The sequence below is a fragment of the Lathamus discolor genome, chromosome 4 (assembly GCF_037157495.1).
Source record: "Lathamus discolor isolate bLatDis1 chromosome 4, bLatDis1.hap1, whole genome shotgun sequence".
Classification (NCBI taxonomy): Eukaryota; Metazoa; Chordata; class Aves; order Psittaciformes; family Psittacidae; genus Lathamus; species Lathamus discolor.
The window spans coordinates 82,595,696-82,617,303 of NC_088887.1; positions in this window are offsets into that span (position 1 = coordinate 82,595,696).

Sequence of the window (21,608 nt, forward strand, 5' to 3'; positions counted from 1 at the left end):
TGACCACAGACCATATTGCTCACAGCTAGTGCCTTCACAAGAGATGTCTGGGGAGACCTCAAACCCCAGAGCCCAAAATACATCTAAGGAACATGCTGGCAGTTCAGTGTGATGGACAAGTGGGGCACTGCACTCAGCATAGTCTTCTAGCTTTCACTTACATTTTATGGGTCTGAATGTAAAGATACCCAGAGGTACCAAAATGCCTGGCATCAAAGATATAAGGTAACCCTAAGGTTTAGGCACCTGAGGAGAACTGTCGAGTGGTTTTTTTGTTAGGAAGTTCCTCAAGGTATGGGGAAGGCAGTATAAAAGAGCTACTATAGAATAAAAGCAAATCTTTCCCTCTTCAAGTTATAAGAAATACTATATGAGGATAGCAAGAGGCAAACTCACGTAAACACAACACAGGTTAGTTAGTATGCTTGGTGGCTTTAATCAAAAAGACTCAGGGTTTGAACCATGCTTTTGTACCATCCCTCCTACATTACCTGCACTGTCCCTTGGGGGTGTAAAAATAAATCCAAATTGATTTAGTCAATACAGATACAGAGGCATTTATCCCAGTTTTTCACAGCCATACACCAGGACTAAGCCCAAATTCAGATTACCTGAATTGCCTCCCAGAGGGGCTCATCTCCCCAGTGACAGTATAAAAAGCCTCTGAATACACTCACAGTTCAGGCACTTTAAGGGAATACCTGAAGTTAGGTGGGATACAGACAAATTACCAATCCTGGATTCAATGAATTAAGAACACTGAATGCATTCAATTAACTAGAAAACACTCTCCCTTCATCCTTACTGTTTTCAGAGGGTAGAATTGAAGAAAAGTAGGCTCAGATCCTTACTGTTTTCAGAGGGTAGAATTGAAGAAAAGTAGGTTCAGATCTTGGATTTTGATTAGGCTGCTCTTGCTGTAGGTCAGTGTAGTGCCTTCAGGTGTTATGAATCCCTGCCTTATTGCTGAGATCAGCAATTGTAATCCCTCTCCAATTTAGGGCAACATTTCTTTGAAGCAATTCTGAACTATAAATAATCTGGAAATCTCTATGAACCTGATCATAACTTTTGCTGCAAGAGTTACTAACAAGATGGCAAGCATCTCTAGCTAGCACATGTTTTTCAAGAGGGTAGTCTCAAAACTGGAGCAGTTTATGTGTTTGAAATCCCTGGCCCTTTTTTATTTAGCAGTTTAGCTATAGCCATAGATTATCCATGTTTTATTCCTAACCTTTAAGATGTAAGTAGTGCCCCTTGGCTTTGGAAATGTCTTATCAGAGAATAAACTTTAAAAGGTTCTAAGGGATTCAGAGGACCTTCCTGAAATGCAGGAGAATCCATAGCACAGTAACCGACAGTTATCAACATTTTTTTCAATGACAAGCCAACTACAAATTCACACAGACAGACATTGTATTCAGTTTAATAGAATTACATTTTTAAACCAAATCCACTCATATAAGCTTGGGCAAAATTATGTGGATTTTGTAGGATAAACTTATTACAGGAGAAAGAAGTCCAAAAAGAGCAACACAAAAACACTTAGCAAGGCAAGCTGTTGCCTGTGACAGTGATGTATGAGACATGGGTGATATATATACTGGGCGGCTTTATCAGTAAATCACTGAGTTATTTACTTCCCTGAGGAACTGGACCTGCCCCTGGAAAACACTGCACTGTGAGATGCACCAATGGGGAATTAATATTGGCAAAAGAGTCAATTTTGATTTGTTCCCGCCAAAGAATCTTAAAATATAATTTAATAAATAATACACTACGGCTGTACTCCCTCTTGTAACTACTAGTGGTTTTAAAATGGTAGGATCTGGATATTCCTGTTGTTTGAATCCTTAACTTTAAATAAAAACTTCCCATAAAACGTGTTAGTTTTAGATGGAGTATTTATCCAATACATCCCTGGCAGTGTGTGAACAGTTGTACACTGAAGAACAGAAAAAAACCCAAAACAGAGTATGAAGCACTGTAACTGAAAAGATATAATGCCACTTTTATTTTTTATACATTGCCTATTAAAGGTAGAAAAGAATCTCCACCATCTGCAAGGAACCACTGTGTTTTGTTCTGTTTTTTTTTTTTTCTTGGGGTGGTTTGTGGTTTTTCTCTTGATATTAACAAATCTATATCTAAAACCATTTAGACTGAAAAACTAAAAAATATGTACATAGTCAAACTGCAAAACAAAGAACAAATCCATCATTGATACAAATTCTTTAAATATCGCTACTTACTTTATCAAAAATGAACAAGAAAGCTCAAATGCTGTAAACAGTTGCCGTGCAGAAAACAGCTCAGCATTACAGAGTGTTTTAGGAAGTGCTCCTGCTAATGTTAACACCATTTTCAGAAAAGCTTTGCACAAATAAAGAAAAATCAGACACTAATTTTCAGTGTAATAAAAGCAGCAACAACTTTATCATTGATAATGTGTAGAAAATGACAGTTGTGATGCATAGCATATTATGGCAGAAATGCAAACAGAATACATTTTCCTCTTTAATTCCCTCACAACATGGCCATTCATTGGAATTACACCACATGTCAAGCACCATACAGTGAATTGGCTTTATTCTAATTTAAGGCTGCTATTCATGTATCCTTTATTTGTTTGTTATTAACTGAGAGCCTTGGCGAATCGCAGCCTAGAGCCTACACATTCCTAATGCTATACACTAACATTTTCAAATCACAGATGTGAAGTTCACTGGACATGATAGTCACCTAAGTCATGGAAATATGACTGGATATTAAAGTGTGGCCAGACTCAAAGAGTAGTGAGCAGCGGTACAATATCCAAGAGGTATCTAGTTACATGCAGCATTCCTTAAGGCCCAGTAATATCTTGATTAGCATCCCAGACAATGAGGTGGAAGACATCCGCAGCAAGTTCATTAATTACCTCAGAACAGGAGGCACTGTCAGTATGCTGGAGGGCAGCCATTCAGAGGGACCTCAACAAACTAAAGAAAGGGGCTGAAAGAAATCTCACAGAGTTCAGCAAAGAACACTGCAAAGTCATGTACCTGTGACCAAATAACCCCTATATACAGATCCATGGAGTGTCAGGCTAGAAAGCTAGTTGGAAAAGGTAACCTAGTGATTCTGGTAGACAGTAAGTTGAGCATTTGTCAGCACCATGCTCTTGCAAAGATGATTACCGACTTTATACTCAGCTGTGTTGGTAAAACTGTGGCCAGCAAGTCAAATAACATAAGTATTCCTCACTATAGACATGTATCTGCCTGCATCTGGAATAATGTTCAGTTTTGGACTCCCTAGTAAAAGAAAAATATTGACTTACTGTACCAAGTCCAGAGAGGGGCCAGAAGAATTACTGAGGTCTTGGAGTTGACAATAGAAAGAGGAGGCTAGAACAGTTCATTCAGACTGAGTGGACACAGTCCCAAGCAGCCTGCTGTAGCTGAACTGTGTTTAGTGGGAAGTTAGACGACAGCATCCCCTCCAACTTGGATTACGCTTCTGTTCCTTCTGTCAGCAGGAGTTAAAGAATGTAATGACATAGTCCAGACCTAAGACCATTGTAAGTAACCATGACCTGTACAGTCCCATGTTTTAAACTCCAGAAAGAGATGGTTAATTGGTGTCATCTGTTCTTTACAGTACTGCCCACAAAACTGACATGTTTTTCATTAATAATTTTGAACTTCTTTTAGAGAAAAAATTGCATCAAAGCTTAAAAAAACCTGATAAATTTCCTCTCAGCTTAAATAGACCATCTTAATGGATGCTAAACAAATTGTTACAGCATAAAATATTAAACTGCTACATGCAGTAGTCCAGTTCTACTTGCTCTGACCTACTCAAAAGACATTTTCTTGAGTTACTCTTAATATCAAAGATGATAAACAATTTCCAAGTCATAGGAATCATAGTAATCAAAGCCTTCCAGAAATGAAAAAGTTTTAAGAAGACACTCTTTACCTTTCCTTTATAAAGGGTTAAATATTATAAATATGTAGCCTAATCACAAGCATCTGTGTTCTGCTCCTCACCATTTGTTACTCTCAGTTTCAGCTCTTTTTAGGTACCAGAACTCCCTCTAGTTCTAGTAACAGTAGGAACATCATGCATGTAATTCCACTTTTCCACATTGCATACAGTGGATATCCAGCCATACTCATCATATATAGATTTTCATATGAAACAATATAAAAAGGATGCCTACAAGTCACACATACATAAACCAGAGAGATGTAATAGATAAGGAACTTGGAACTTGTAAAATAAAACTTTTTATGCTGAGGAAATATTTAAGCAGGCAAGACAGTAGGTCATTGCAACCATTTAAAGGAGCAGACAGATAAGCATGCACATTGACAGCGACACAAAAGATAGAAGGTAAGATTGGTCAACAGTGAAAAAAGGCACATAAGAGCTGAAGAGGATAAAAATAGAATAAAGGCATGGAGATTATCAGAAGGATAAGTAGAACCACAAGAGAGAAAAATGCAGTTGTTGCAGAAATAGCAGAAACCAGAACAGAAAAGAACTTGACTTACATGGCATAATCACAAAAGATACTAAGCATCTGCATTAAAAAAAAAAATATATGAGTAGAAAAACCTTCTCATGTAGCTAGAACAGTAGTCTTCAGTTACATACTCCTGAACCTGGAAGCTGCATTTAGAGTCATTTACATTTTAAAAGGAAAAAAAAACAACCCAACAAAATCACCATAAAAGGTCATAGGAAAAAGAACAAATTCCAAATGAAGTTTCATAACTTTGTACAAATTAATAAAGCGAGTTGCTTTTGATTGAATTCGAATTGACAGCAAAAAATTCTCATTTACTGTTATTTGATGCTTCATTGAGTGACTTGTGGTTTGTTACCGGCTTTTTCAAGTGACATATCACTCTGCAGCCAAATAATGGACAAGTGACACATGCTATGAAATATGCATTTCACTAAGAAACTGCTTTCCACATCTTGAAAACCCTTGGTAGTATTTATGCTTGAAATTAAATCAAACACTAAGCATTGATTTTAATATGTTTAGATGAAATCAAATTGCCCTAACTGTGTTAACACTGTGGAACATGCAGTAATCCATGTATTTTATGTGCTGATAAATCTGAAACTACAGTAAATGCATAATTATGCCATCAATGATATCTGTTTCTGGTGCCTATTACTCAGATATTATGCTATCTACAGCTTTCTGCATGAAAGCACCACCAAGGAAGTAATTCATTTTTCTCACAAGTTACTAAATCAGTTAAAATCAAAAATTGCCAGCATTAATCAACTGCACTTGTAATTTCAGGGAACAGCCCTTTGCTTCCTTGCCTATAGAGTACTGACTGACTTGGCAGGAGCTCCCAGAACTACATACTTGGAAAAATGTGAGTTTATTGAATCCCTGCACATTTCAGTTCCTAATGTTGACAATAGTGCTGCTCTCCCCATACACATCAGCATGATCGTCCCAAGCCTCTTTCTGTTTAGCCAGAGAACCCTTGTTTTGATAATTCCCCCTCCAGGACAGAAAGAAAAAATAAAATGTTCAGGTAAGAATTCAAACTGGATATTGCTCAGCTACAAATTGGTTCTAATACCTACAGGCAATGTTCAGATAAAGGAAGAGAGTTAATAAGGAAGGGGAGAAAAGGGTGAAGTGTTGAAATGGGAGGAAAGGAGGGCAACAGGGAGGAAAGGGAGAAAGGACAAAGGCAGTCACCAAACTATCATTTCCAGATGATGCTGCATTGGCAGTTGTAGGGTCTTCGTTTTCTTTGTCCTTCTGATGTTGTTGGAATGAAGAAGTTTTGCTTCACTGCCAAAAGAGGGGAAAGAATTATTTGGAAATTTTGTCAAAATAAATAAATAAATAAATGAAAAAGAAATCAGTCTGTCATGTGAACCTCTTCTTTAATAAAAGCAAACGGATTTAAAAGTTACTCTGACAAGGAGTTTTTTATTATTCTCAAAATGTAGAGTTGGCCTGGACCACAAGACCCAGAGCACCACCAAGGGAGGCAGCAGCTTCTGGGCTCTGTTTTACGATCTTCTAGATCTTCTGGGAATTTCTCTGAAATCACTGGGGATTCCTGGGAACCCTTCAAGAAGCATCAGGGTGCTAGTTCTGCCCTGTGAGGATAACTACAGAAGATTGTGACTTCCAGGAAGCTCTAGATCTGGGACACTGTGGAGAAACCTCTAAGGCTTATTTGACCCTTGGACTATTATGGTCCAAAAGCATAGGAGCTCAGGTGGTTTTTTGCCTCATTCCTTCAGTGAGGGTCAAGTGCTGGGGAAGGAGTGAATGGATTTTGCGGATCAACAACTTGTTGCACAACTGGTATTCACAACATGGGATTCTGCTTTTATGACCATGGGACCTCCTCTGAGGACCAAGGAACTGAGTCTGAGAGTCTCTAGTAAGGGAGGAAATCCACCTGAACAAGCAGGTCAAAAGCTTCTTTGACAGTATGCTGGCCAGCCTGGTGAGATCTCTAAGCTAGGAACGAACAAGTGAGAAAATGGTGGACTGGGATGGCAAGCAAAAGGTGTAATGTGAGCAGAATAAATCTCACAATCATCAAAACAGGACTGAAGGGTGGCCATCTTAACCATAGGTACATAAATAAGGGAGTGATACAGCACAGTATCTCGGAAGAAACTCTCACACCTTTTCTGAGAAATCAATATAGCTGGGTGTTTCTGAAGTACATGCAGACAGTATGCACAGCATGGGGAACAAGAGGCATGTGTGCAGTTGTAGGGTGATATGCAGAGGTTGTGGGATAGCATGTACAGCTGCAGTACTGCAATGGATGGAAAAAACTTCTCTACGAATGACAGGCCAGGGTGGTAAGGAAGAAAGGAATTAGGAGAGCCAAAGCCCATCTGGAACTAAAGCTGGAAAGTGATATGAAAGGCAGCAAGAAGGGATTCTTTGGGTATATTAGTTGCAAAAGAAAGACCAGGAAAAATGTGGCCCCACTGCTGAATGGGGCTAGAGGCCTGATGGAAAAGGATTTGGAAAAGGGTGAGGTATTTCTTTTGAACTAAGCTGGTGAAACAGATTTTTAGCTGAGTTATACCTGTCAGGAGACCCTTTATACTAATGGGGTTCGGGGTCTTTGAATATAGAACAAGTCACACTGTCATAAAAACTGCTATACAACTGTAGCTGCTTGAAGGGGTTTGCCATCACTTCACTACCTCACCATAATTCAAGCTACAAAGCTTGAACACTGACAACGTTCAAATACCCCAATACAGATGAAATGTCATGCTAGAATTGGTGATGAGACAAAAATATATAAAATCAATGATTTATAACATGGTTTGATATGAGCTTGCTCTAAGGAGAGAGTCCATGATACTTTTGATTAGCAGATTTCAGTATGGCATGGAGTAAAAGAAGAACAAGTTCATATTCACCTTCCAAAGACCATGGGCACCTTTCATTATCTAAAAGCCTAGATGCTGTTGGTTCCTACCATTTCCTACTGTCTGCAGAGGAAGCAAAGAATTATGCTTCTACCCTAAGCGTCCAACAAGGCTCCTGAAGGAATGCAGTTGTCAGTATAGGAAAATCTGCTTCAGGTACCATAAAGCTCCTAACCAGATGGGATTCCAAACACCTAGAATTAACAGCCTCTGTTAATTTTTCAGGCATGGAGTATATGGTGGTTCAGAGAACACAAGTTAAAGGATGAATATTTGACTGTCCAATCATCAATGTAATTTTTTCAAACTGGGACTAAGGTGTCTAAGTACTTTTAAAAGTTAATAATAAGAGGTTTCATGCTAAATTGCATTGTGACTGTGCCTACAATTGCCAGCTATCAATCAAGCTGTTTTTATGTTCTATGCAGTACAAAGATAACATAATAAGATAGCCTTGATTCTCTTTTTACAAAAGCCAGCAGTGTGGCTCTCACCATTACTTACAGAAATTTATGCTTGGATCAAATTAAATAGTTCTTCCCTTTCTTTTGCTTATAGTCATCAATGCATAACTTCATGCTGTGCTGTTCTTGATTCTGAAACAAAAACAAATCTGTGAAGAACAGTTCCACAAGGAATGCTACTGTAATTCTCCATCGCTGAAATTAACAAGATTTTTTTAAGGAACTAACTTCTTTCTAGTAAAACTGCTACTAAAATAAAAATATAAACAATTACTGCAAATATACAGTCACAAAAAAAGAACATTAAATTTGTCTTGTAAACAGGTTTATTATTTCACTACGTATTTGAATAAAGATTTGTCTTCTATACCTTTGGCACCACAACAGATTTATTTAGTTTATGGAAACAATTATTTTTTTCTCCATCAGCTACCTAGAATGGAATTGTTTAGGGGATGTGCTTTGTCAAATGTTATTCTGACAAAAATAATTTGTTCATGTGTATTTAGGTCTTTTAATAAACATACAGGATTCAGTATTGTTTATGGCTTGTTCACAAAATCTTCTAATTTATCAAGCCTTTTTATTGTGCATCACCGGAAGCAAATGCAAGAGAGACCTCACCTACATTAATATTGTTACTCTCTTATTACGTTAGCTATGGAAGATTCAACAGTCTTAGCATTACTGATGTAGCCAATACAGTGAAATACATGCAAACCTATCACCAAACTTTTAAGGAATGCCACTGCCCAGGCCTGTTAGAAGTTTTAGGAACAAAAGACACTCTTTAAGTTTGGCCATCCTGCACTGGAAGAAGGGTAGTTAGCAGTCTTGAGATTAGTGTGATGTTTCACATTCCTTTCCTAAGCATTTTCTTTTTAAGGTATTACTATGTCAGTGTCACACAGCAAAGTTCAGCAGCCTGGGAATACAAGAATTTCACAAGTGTGTGGTCATCATTCCTCCTATAATAATTTTTGCCATTAAAAATCAATTCTCCTAGGTGTTACCATAGCATGGGATTGAAAACTGAAACACACCTATAAGTTATTTGTAGCATATGGAAAGCAACAGGTATTTAAGAGGACTACTCTGCTTTGTGCACCTACCTCTGTAGGATTTCCTGAGAAAGCTGGCTGTATAATTCATGGACAAAGCATGCTACATAACAGCCAACAGGGTTTGGCCAAGCTGCCCCAGGAGCAAAATCTCCTATCGACTTCACAAGGCTGCAGGTGAGAACAGCCTTTATTTGCATTCTTGCACACCTGATGGCAGTAAAATTAAGACCCTTTTTATGCTTTCCTTTAAAAATGTTTAAAAACCGGCTGAGGAAATGGCTGTTAACACAACTGACAGAACATTTAGCAACCTTAGTTTCCAGTTCCTAGCTCTCAATTTGTTTAATCCAAAGTTTAGCAGAAGTGAAAGTGCTTGGGTTAAATAGCTCCTGCAGTGGAGAAACTCCCTTCTCTACCATTGCTCAGGAAGCACAGGGGATGAAAAACTTTCTCTTTGGCAGCTAGTTTGTTCAGCCTGCCAACCAATCATTGAGTGATTAGCAGTGCACTGCAGAAAAGAAACTGGCAACTGTACCAGTGGTGTAGTAGCTACACCATCCATAATTACCCTTACCTTAGATTTCTTAGCAAGCTTCGTGCTTCATATATTGATTGTAGTTAGAATGTAGAGAGAATTACATTTCCTAGAATAACTTCTGACTGAAGTATCCTGACTATGCCACAGGTTCAGCAGATCCATGCCACTTCATTTGCAGCTCCTTAATGTACCTCTCTTTTTTAATTCTTGAAGTCAGTCCCTCTAAATTCTTGTACTTTGCATTCCATACCGTCATAACTATCATCCTTTTTACTGCTTTCCATTCGAAAACCATTCCGTGAGCATTTGTCATCTCCAAAATCAATTAACATAATTATTTACTCATTTGGATTTTCTCAATAACTAAATTGTTATTGTCTGTTTTCTTGCTTTTACTCTATTTACTCTATGAATCTTTTGATCGTTTTTCTCCTTCTCCCCTCTTCTTTCAACAACTTTTTGTGTAACAGGCTTTATCCTCTCTCATTTCTCCTGCTCTATTACCTTTCCAGTCTTTCTGGCTTACTTCAACACTCATTTCTTTTTATTTAGCTTCATGATTTCTGAAATACTGCTATTCTACCTGATTCCATCTTGTTATTCAGACAGGCATTTGACACACAAAATACAAAATTGCTCATCAGCTCACTTCTCCACACATCCTTTCTAATTGAAATTGACATAGTTAAAGGATTTCAAAAATCATTTTCTATACCTTATTGACCTAAGCATACATGTTTTTGCAGGCACGACTTTCTTATTCCAGATAATAACTTGCCCTTCGGGTAATGTGAATGGCATATTTACAAAACATTGCTGTGTGAGTCAGTTCACATTCTATGACATATATTTTATTACAAACAGAAAGAAAAAAGAAATCCCACCTGTTATCATCACCTTCTTGAGGAAGAAAAAATTGTCTTGCTATGGAAGACTCTAAAATATTCAGACTGTACACAGAAGGCGGAAGAATTGTATCTACATTTGAAGATCTCATCCTGCCCTTTAAAGATAACCCAAAATCTATATAAAGCTTGGATTAATTTCTAGCATGTCAGTCAGAGTGTAGATGGATGGCTTCCGATTTTTTTGTTGCAAAGAAGATCCCCTAGGCTAGGTAGTTTGCTCTTCTTTAAACAAAATAAGTATTTCAAATGCTTCTTGAATGATGCACTTCCCTTGCACCCTCTCTTGAATGGGAGAGTGACTCAGTCTTGTAAGACCACTATGTGGGTAACAGTCTTCTATTTCGTCATCTTATACTACAGCCCCTTGGTTTGACAAAATTTTTTATAGTACCTTTCTTCCAAAAAATATTGTGCAGACAGACAATCTCTCAATGTTATTGCATTATTTCCAAGAAGACAACTGACACCATGTTGTCCACCTCTCCTTTTTGAGGCATGGTATCAGACGGGTGGGGATAGTCACTGCTAACCCCAGTCTAGCACTGGACAGCAGGATTAGCTAAGGTTCGATCTACACTCGAAAATTAAGTGGGCCAGTGCCTGTTTTCTGGCTATGACTGAAATGGCAGGGCGCAGTGGATAACTGTATACCAAAACTCATCTTTTTCCTCCTTCTTCCAAAACACCTAAGAACCGTTCCTGATTGTCTGTATCCTGAACAACACTCAGCCATCATCTGGCAGAAGGCTAGTTTGCACAGCTCCAAAATTACATGTATTCTGAACAACATCACTACACAGAAGAGAAGCACAGCTGGAACTATTGGAAGATCCGCTACCACAGGAAGGGAAAGAGTGGTCTTCCAGCTGCCAGAGGAGTGAATAAGAGGTAGAACTTCTCTCCTTAGAGCTCACTCCTCTCTAAAGATAGGCAGAGTGAGAGTACTAGGATGACTGTGAGTAATGGGCTATTAATTCTCATTTGCAAAATGAGAGAATATGATACCTTTTTTTTACAGTGATTATAAAATGGAAAAATCAATTATTACTTTGCCAGTTAGAAAGTAGCTTATGGTACAGACAAATGATTTTGAAATGTTCTCTATATAGGCAAGTGTACACAAACAGTATGGCTACACAAAACAGAAATTAGGTAAGGACATATTTCACGGAAACATAGAATGGTTTGGGTTGGAAAGGACCTTAAGATCATCTAGTTCCAACCCCCCTGCCACCAGCAGGGACACCTTTGACTAGACCAGGCTGCCCAAGGCTCTGTCCAGCCTGGCCTTGAACACTGCCAGGGATGGAGCATTTACCACTTCTTTGGACAGTCTGTTCCAGTGCCTCACAACTCTCACAGTAAAGAACTTCTTCCTTATATCTAACATAACTAAGCTGCTCTCTGGAGGTCCTCATTAAGCCTTTTATTTCTGTCTTAAAAATTATCCTCACACACTATATTTTTATACTTAGGATCAGAGTACTTTCTGATGCATGGGACAAGGAAACTCTGCAGTAACCAATTTGCAACTCCATGCCTTGATTTCAAATACAGGTAATGGTTAACTGCTTGTTTCTTATTTCTTCTGCTGTTGAACCATAAATATATAAGTAGATACGGGTTTTGACCTCCCCTCTTTTCTTACACAACCACCTGCCAATGAAGATGTACTATAGCACAAATAATTAATGCTGCCATCTTAATTCCTAGGCTGCTACCAAGAAGCATGGCCTTTTTCAGTTTTCGTTCTGTTTCCTCAGTCATTACTGCATCCAGAATGAAGTGCAACATGAAGATAATGCTAAAGCTGCAAATTTAAACACATGGATGTTTACACTCTCACAATAATGATTGATAGGTGAGCAGAGCTACACATGTCTACTGTTTCTAACACTTAGCATATGTAAAGCTTTAAAAAAAAAAAAAATCATCTACTTAGCAGGAGAAGGAACTTGACTCCATACAGTATGAAGACTCTCTCACTATCCATGATAAAGATTCTATGTCTGTTTCTGATTTCTGCAGTATTTCTGGCAGCTGCACTGTGAAAGTTGCTTCCCAGGTTGCCTCCGAGACCCCCAAGCCTGAGAAGCAGGAAACACAAGAATTCACTTTCTTCTGCAATTATAAGGTAGGTTGATATCACGCAGTTTCAGTTTTTTCCCAGAAGAAACAAGTTAATGATGGGCACCTTTTATAAAGCATCATTAGCTCAGATGCAGCATCAGTAAAATTGTGTTAAAGACTAAGTCAGAACCTTTAATAAGACCTGTTCTCTGATGGATTTTGTTTTTTAAACAAGTGCTTTACTCAAACATGATCCACAGCCTCACAGAGGAGTTGCAGTAATGTTCTACTACACTATTGTGTTGTTTAGGTTGCAAATTGTGAAGTAAGAGACGTTGCCTGTAAGACTGAATGCAAATGTCAGAGTCATTGCTGCTGGCACAACTACAGCATGAAAGGGAATATGGGGATGGTACTTACTATCACATTTAGAATCACCTACAGGAAACCTAAATCTATAATCTGGTTTATTGCATATCAGAGAGGAGTAACGTGAAGAACCAGTGAGCCACAATACTGGCACTCACAGAATTTCAGAAAGTACTTCTGTTGTTTAGGACTTCAGGTGATGGTCAGCTATCAGTTTACATTATTAAAATGGAGATGTTCCCTTTGGCTTGATTCAGTTACATTCCACTGACATCTAAAGCCATTAGAGATGCACTAAGGTGTCCTACCTGTACTTCTACTACTACAGAAGGTCACCCATAACTCCTGAGTTTTATCTGCCAGCCCCGTGTACGCGTTTGAGATAATTTAGGTCATTTACAATGGCCGAAGGCACTTAGCTGTGGGTGACCAACTTGAGCTCTTAGTAATAGGCTAGAATTAATCATACCTGAAACAGGCATTTAGTTTTAAATTGTTTTCCCAGGCTCTAGTCAGTTATCAGTGGAGAAATACAGGCACCTTCAAAGGATATTCACCCCTTACTAAAGTAGATGTCCAAGGTGATTGAGATAAACTGTCTTTGGAAATTTACCTTTATTTAGGTGAACAAAATTTATAGGTATACAAAATTGATAGGAAATGACTCTTCACTGATTTACCTACTAATGCAGTTTCAAGTATTTTCCCACGGGTAAGTGTATTAGAATTAGCACATATCCCAAATATTATTTAAAATAAGGCAGCTAGAATGTTAAAGTTACTAAAGTCTCCAAACACAGTATTTTGACTTCTATTTTATTTAGTACCTTGTAAAGTTTTCAACTTTCAACAGAACAAAGCACTTTTTTCCCTTAATGTTCAAACTATTGTTTTCGCAATGTGGAAACAAGTGAAATTTACACTTTTGAGAAGGGGTATCATGAGGCCTACCCTTGAGTTATATCTCCCAATTCCAATTTAGCGGTGCACACAGATGGGCCTGTCTTTAATTTAAAGATTAATTTCTAGAGAAAATGGTTTTCTAAGGCAGCAGTTCCCAGCTTTTTTACCATACTGAAAATCCCTCATATGTATTCCAGTGGAGACTCCAATCTGTATACAACAAATTTAAGCAAATTACCAACACCAGCATTTTCTTGTTTAATTTAGTATGTCTTCATATTTGTTAGTGAAATCCTTAATATAGACTACTGGTTGAAGAAGATAGGCTACTAGTATCCACTTTCAAAATGTAAAGCACAACATCAGCTTCTAGATCTACATTTTAAACATAATAAATCAAATAAACCAGCATTAAAAAAAAACAAAAAATTATCAATCCCTTCATGGGGACTTGAAGGCAAGAAGTGTGAAGCCACATCCTACCAGAAGGCAACACCTATTAAATGGGTTCGAGTTGCTGCTTAGTTATTTTCTCCTAACTTGATATTTCTTAAAGATCTGAATAAGATTTTAAAGATTTTTTTTTTCCTTTAATCAAATAAGATGAACCCTACCTGCCCTTTTTGTCTGAATAACTATGCATGTAAAAAAGCTGGAAATCTCATCACAATATCCAGAAATACACCAGAAATACTGCTAATAATTTTAACTGCATAACACACCTTAGATTACCCCAGTTACTTGCCTTCAAATACAGGAAAAAACATCTCAGATCTATTAATTATCATTATTCTAAAGGAGTAAGGCTGTGATTCATATGAGAAGAAAGTGACCAATGCGACAAAGAAGAAGATTTCAGAGGAAAAGCCCACCTAACAATGGAAGAAGTTTCTTACTAAAAGAGCTTACTAACCTCCTAATGAAAACTATATATGAGAGAGTGACTTCCAAGTTCCCCATTACCCTTTTTTGAGGGGAAAAGAATTTGGAAATGAAAATAAAAATAAATTTACAAAAAGCTAATGCAGACAGGAAAAATAATCCTCTCCGGAACAAATGGTTCTGCCAGAACTGCCCATTATTCATTGGCTCCTGTGCCGCTTTAATGAACTGATGAATTCAAAACATAATGGCTCACAGAAGTTAGATACAGTGTTCCTTCAAATTTTGATGATGATGACATCTCAACATCTGCTGTTGAAGCTTTTGTGTGCCACCAGCTTCTCATATGCTAATAAGTTAAATACCTCCAATTTCATAGGAGATTAAGAGGTCGGAGGCACAGTCTTCCATGGCACTTCAGCTGTAAAAGAATAAAAACATCACAGTAAAAAAACCCTTATTCCCTATCAAAATCTGGAGAATGTAAGGACAACAGTACTGTACAAAACTAACATCCACATGTTATTTAAAGTCATAGAATAAAAGAAAGGAGCTGAGGATAAACCATTCTTCCCCTGTAAAAAAAAAGACTACTGAAAAGGAAGACTTATCTGTGTTCATGTATGCAAGACAACTGGAGCTCAAACATGTGACAGTAACAATGAAACTTCTTGACATTTATGTCACTCATTTTTAGGACAATGTCTGACATATTTGTTGTAACACTCACCCTTCTCTATGCAGGCAAGCTACAGTGTATTATGATGATTCTTTCCCATTACACCAGGCTGGTGTTGCTCGGTTTCCTCTAAAGACAAAGGGATTCAAGGGAGAAGGTGGTTGTAACAAATACTGATCATGAACTGGACACCACTAGCAGAAAGGGATGCATACCTTTTAGTGCCAAGTGAACTTCTCCAGAGGATTCACCAAGCTTTATCTCTGAGCCAAATACATGAAACAAGGATCCCGTTCACCTGAAGACAGCAAGGTTTCACCACTTAAATTCAGGATAGAAATACAAATCAGGACTTTGGTATTATACAGAAGGATTTCTCATTTTATATTGGTTAAGTCCTGACACTTTGACAAAGTGAAGAGTTACACATCAATTAAATTCTGAAGAAGTTTAAATCATGGGGTCTGCTGAAATTTGCAGAATCTTCACTCCCCCATGTAGTTTAATATAATCCTTACAGTAATTATTTCCATTTTACCTTTTTAGTGTAATCCTTGACAATATCAAAGTCCCTTGTATTACATCCAGCAAGCACTCTTCGTAACCATTTGGTAATTTACTCAGAAATGCTTGCTTCTCTCAGGCCATGCATTGCATGTGTACAATTGTTGTCTATCAGCCATATCATGAAGAGGAACAAAAATTCATTTAAAGTATGCTTAAGGGTGTATTTTTGAAAGGACAAATTCACAGACTGATGGCTTTTACTCTTTCCCTAGGAAAGCTCAAAAACGATCATGACAAAAGGGAGAAAAACAAGATTAAAGAGCACTTTTTTTGCATATACCCTTCCACCTATTAATCTGATAATTTGCTTCTCAAGAGAAAGGGAAGATATCAAAACTTTCCTCCAAATTAGCTAAAACACTACAAGTCACAGTGGCTACTATTGGTCACATAAAGAATTCCTTGTTTTCAGTTGATAAGAGCTGAACAGTCTGTGACCATAAATTTTTAAGAAGGGTACAAAAACCTCAGCACTGGATCTTGCTGGAGCTGTAAGAGAATATAGACAAAACACTGTAGCTAGGATGAAGTAAAAGCGACAAGTGCAAAAGCTCCATATACCAGGGAAAACTCCGAAACAGATAGCAGAGGTGATGTTAGGAGGGTTGGTATCAGCTCCAGAGTAAATAAATGTATCTGTAAGCAGTATCTCTAAGGGGCAGGATTTAATTGCTACAGCATACATACATATGGCCATTTGAGGCACCAGCACATGGCTGACCCAGCATGACACTAGACTTCTGAGATCTCAGTTCTCTTATTTAGGCCAAGTAGGATACTCTGGAATATCTCACGTGACCATTGTATCCTACCCTACGCTTTAACCCCTGCATTATAAACATGGACATAGACCCACTGTGACATGTTGTGCTTCAGCAGGATGAAGGCAAGTTCACCCTCAAAAAAATCAAAACAATACCAAAATCCAGTTTGGGGAAAAACTGTGCCTTAAGAATTTTATTACCATAAATGCATTCTGTTAGTACATGGATATCTTACTTATTAGCCTTATTTTACTTTGCTAAGGCTGCTGGTAAAGAGAAAGTTCCCAGAGCCACCAGCTGGCAAGACCAAACCCATCTCAGGAGCCAAGTACTTCTCATTTGTTAAGAAAAGAAACCTGATATGTCATTTACCAGTGTCACCTTTCATATCAAGGCAGTGTAGCTGGTGTGGGGATTCACACAGTACCACTGCTTGTAAGATTCCTCCTGTTAGTCTCTCATTTGCTGTCAATTTCACAGAAGAAAATGCTGAAGTATTACAGCATACCTACACAGGTAGACAACTGACCTCCCCCACTCACTAAAGGGCCCTGAGTCCTCTGAGCACCCACACTGAAAATGCTGTTTTGCTACTTTTTTGAAACTAACCACTTAACACCCTTCAAAACAGAAATCAAGTGAAGTCCAGGGGGTATTTCATTGTAAGGGACACTGCTAAAAGACAGTACAGAGCAGACAGATCCAAAGTTGACTCCCTCAACCCAGCACTGTCCTGCTACACTGAAAAATATGAACAAAGTGTGCACCACTTTTCCCATGGGGTAAGGATCATTCCCTAAGGCAGATTCATCAGGCAGTATAGATTTAGCCTTAGACACTAGCTCCAAGGGAGACAGGCAGAATTTCTTCAATTCATTCCACTGGGATTTTTCATTGTAGACAAGATAAGAATATGCCAGATAGATTGGAATGTCTTTCTAAATGTCACACTTTACCCACGCATGACAAACATGGAAAAATTCTGTGTTAGGAATGTAGGTATTAGTCAAACTGTGCACGCTGGGTTGCAAAATGCAGTCCATCATTAGCGATGCTGAAAGCAAGAACTACTGAAGTCAGCTGAGGAACCTCAAGAATATGGGGCAAAGCTACCTGACAGCAGGATAATGATGAAAACAGAGGAGGCTACAATTTGAAGGGTCAATCTACCTCAAACAATGAATTATCATAATTCAGAAAGATAAGAGCCAATACATGGTGCCTAGAAGAATTCAGGGTAGGAAAAGGAAGGAAAGTAGGAAGGCAGCTTAGGCTTGGGGGTCCTCTGACTTTCAGGAGAAGCAAAGAGAAAATGCATCACAGCACAGGCTTTTGCATCTCAGAAAACAACACCCTTTATTCTTACTGTTTCCTTTTCACCTCACCCTGCAGCATGCAACCTTGCATCAAATGCTGGGAGATACAGTTCTTCATGTCAGCCCAGAAGCAGCAAATCTCTGGCTTCACAGAGACACAGGAAACCAACTGTTATTTGGGGGCTCTTTCATCTTCAGAAAGGGTGGCTTCTCTAATGCTGTTTTACACCACAGAGGAGAGACAGAGAGAAATAATATCATCAGTGAGACTCTACAAAGCAATACAGCGCACTAAATGCAGCTCTTATGTTGTTTTCTTTAGTAACCTCTTCTATTACTATAGTTGAAAATGATAATCTAAAATCCACCATATGGCATAGATGAATTCTGCTTTAATTTACAACAATTGCCACCAGACTGCAAACTGTTTCCCTATACTAAATGTTTATTATAAAATCACTAAGAGTTGGAAGAGACACCAAATAATGTTTAAGAAAAAACAGTGGTCATCATCCTGGAATACATTAGCGAAGCCTGAGCTAAATTAGAGAGCTGATAAATATATTAGCACAACACCAAAAGCACATAATGAAATATTTTAAGTAACATAAGGAACAGGAATAAAGTTATTAAAAATAAATGTCTTTTTCTACAATGGTACATGCAAGGGGTCTCCACTGTATTAAAGCACATAAAAATAATGGAGAAGAAAATTGAGTTGTGAGCATTGAGACTTTCTACATTTGCTTATATTTAATGTGGAATTCAGGCAGGTGTCTAAGGCAATATACTACAGTTTCATGTATAAATGAAGCAGTAAGTTTCAGTAACTTGAAATTAATTTAGATTAAAATTGAAGTTTAGCTCCAAATGGAATTGAGTTGTGAAATAGTCCTGTCAAAAATGAATGTAGTTCTACATTTAAAATGACTGTTGGCTAACAGAATAGTGGCATATTGGTTAAAGACTGCAATTTGAAGTCCAAGCTTACTGAAAAGCAGATAAAACCAAGTCTTTAAGGAGAAGTAAGGTCCATGTAAGCCATCATTTTAACTTGTTACCAAGTTGCTAATATTTACATTCCTTCTTAGTTTTATAGATATAAAATCACCTCTAAAATGCCTCCATAAAAATCTTACTATGACTTTCATGCTAATGTTTCCAAAAAAGGTAAAAAAAATAAATAATATTTCTTTGTATGCCACTAATGCTCTTAAGCCACATTTGCTTTTTATTTAAAAACAAGAAAGCAAAAAAACCCTCAGTTTCCTTACAACAGTACTCACCAAATCATCTGGCTACTTTATTAAAATATACATCAATAAGAAATGTTAAAAATCAGAAGTGACGTTATTTTGGAGGGTGAATTGCTAATAAAGCAACACAGATTTTCATCCTGTGTGAAACAGCTGGACCATGACGAGATCACATTAGCACTAATTAAAATGATATTTTTTTGTGCAGTTTTTGTTAATCCAGCTTCATTGGACTCAAAAGGATTTTTGAAATCTGTAATAAAAGCTATTATGTAATCTTACCCCGGTTCTCTTACATCAGATTACTGTGTGAAATTTCCATATAATAAACCATATTTTCTTAAAACTCTCACTCAATAAAATCAATATTAACTTTTTTACTATTATAGCTGTTTTCTCCCAATATATGATCCTCATTTAATTAAAAAAAATTAAAGCTTTAATTTATTTTTGTTTGATGAACAAGAAAAATATCATATTAAAGGCAACATTTTGCCATGTTTCTCTTTCTCCCTCACTTTCCCAGGTCCCTGTTGTTCCCAATGTATAATTTGCAAAACATATTGCTTCAATACTTACAATGAGAGAGGCGGCCCAGCTGTGGGAGGGAAAGGACAGCAGTCTCCAATATTACCATAATAATCTGCCTAAGGTCCCATGAGCCCTCTGGAGTATACAATTCTCTATACTGCAGGCCCCAGCTGGAGAATGTTCTCTTGACATGTATGCCAACCTTTGCCTGCAGGCAAAATAAAAAAAGGCAGAGAAGTAATCATGAAAATAAAAAATCTTGTCAACTGTGGTAGGATGCAGTTTCCATGTTTTTTTGCTCACGTAGGCAGTCATTGTGCTAACAAAATGATAAGAGACTTTAAAAGACTGCAGCTGGTATGTGTTTTGCTGGAGAGGGGAAATCATCATATGCCACGCTAATTCTGCAATTCTAACTTTGGGGGGAAAAAAATGAGCAGTGATATTGTATTACTGTCAATATGCATGACAGCTTTATTTACCTCCTCTTCCTAAGGCTGCTCATTACAGGATTTAAGCAGGAAAGTGAAACCCTGACAGTGTTGAGCTAATTGCAAAGGGCCAGATTGTGTTCCTCATTGTTTTGTGTTGGGTGGCTGGGTTTTTTTTTCACCATGATGAGAGCTTTCAGGCAAATAATCTTGCTGGCTCAGTAGGACTAATTGAGAAGTAAGCGCCCATCACTGTGAAAGCTATGCAACTGGCTCAGTGAACTTTCCAAGGACTTTAAATCAAATAATGCAGTAAACAGAAAGGGTGGTTGGAAGACACACATATAAGAGCAAAGACCAAATATATGCATTTGCCCTTCAGTTTCAAACTCAATTTGAAACCAAGAACCCAAGGTCTTTCTTTTGATTTCATTCAAATAGATGTAAGTAAGAGGAGCACCAGCAGCTCAGAGCTTAAAACAAGACCCACATTGCTACAGATTTCTAAAACAACAAAAAGGGTCTTCTGTAAAGACAGAAAAATTGTGTGCGTACCAGTCATAGGTCAGAGGCTGTATTTTCAAAACAGTGTGTTGGAAGAACGACAAATGGCTATTTACCATTTTAACCCTAATAAACACTAAAACAAGATTTCCTTCTATTTTCCTTTGCTACTAGAAGACATATTCCCACTCAAATGCATGGTATTTCATGTGGATTTTATCCATTCATCATGGATTTTACAGCTGTACTCAAGGTGAAAGGACTTCGGTACTAAACCAGTACCCAAACTGAAAAATTCCACCCTCCTACCTGAACGAGTTCAGGACATACCATCCATCAACGAGTCATAGATGTCTTAAGCAAATGTAACTTGGATAGAGAAGATTTGTGTAACCACAAACCCACATGCAAGCAGAATCAAAATGGCCGTGGAAAGCTAACAGATCAGAAGACAGCTGCCTCAGGCTCAAAGGACACTGGCGTGGGAGAGACCCAGATAGGCTGACCCCAGAAGGGGAAGTTTCAATGCAGTCACCATCTTCCTCCTCCCATACTACTCCCCAGTAACCCACCCAGATGGGTTTTCTTTATGTAATTAATAAAAACAAGCCTATTAATTTAAAAATACTTTTCACGTGCCTTTGTGTGTGTGTGCTTAAATATGTATTTTTGTATTCTCAAATATCTGTCTTAATCTCCTTTGCCTTCTTTATTCAAGCCACCTAGAAGGAACAAGAACATGTTTAGCTCAGTAATTGCTCTTGAAGGATACATACAGTAGCAAGTTAAAGAGTTCGATTTGTTGTCTGAGAGTGGAAGTCATTACTTACACTGGGTGGACTTGGGAGAGACCCTGTCTGTCTGGCACATGAATGAGATAACTCTTTAAGTCTGCCAGCCAAGTGGAGCTTAATTGAAGACA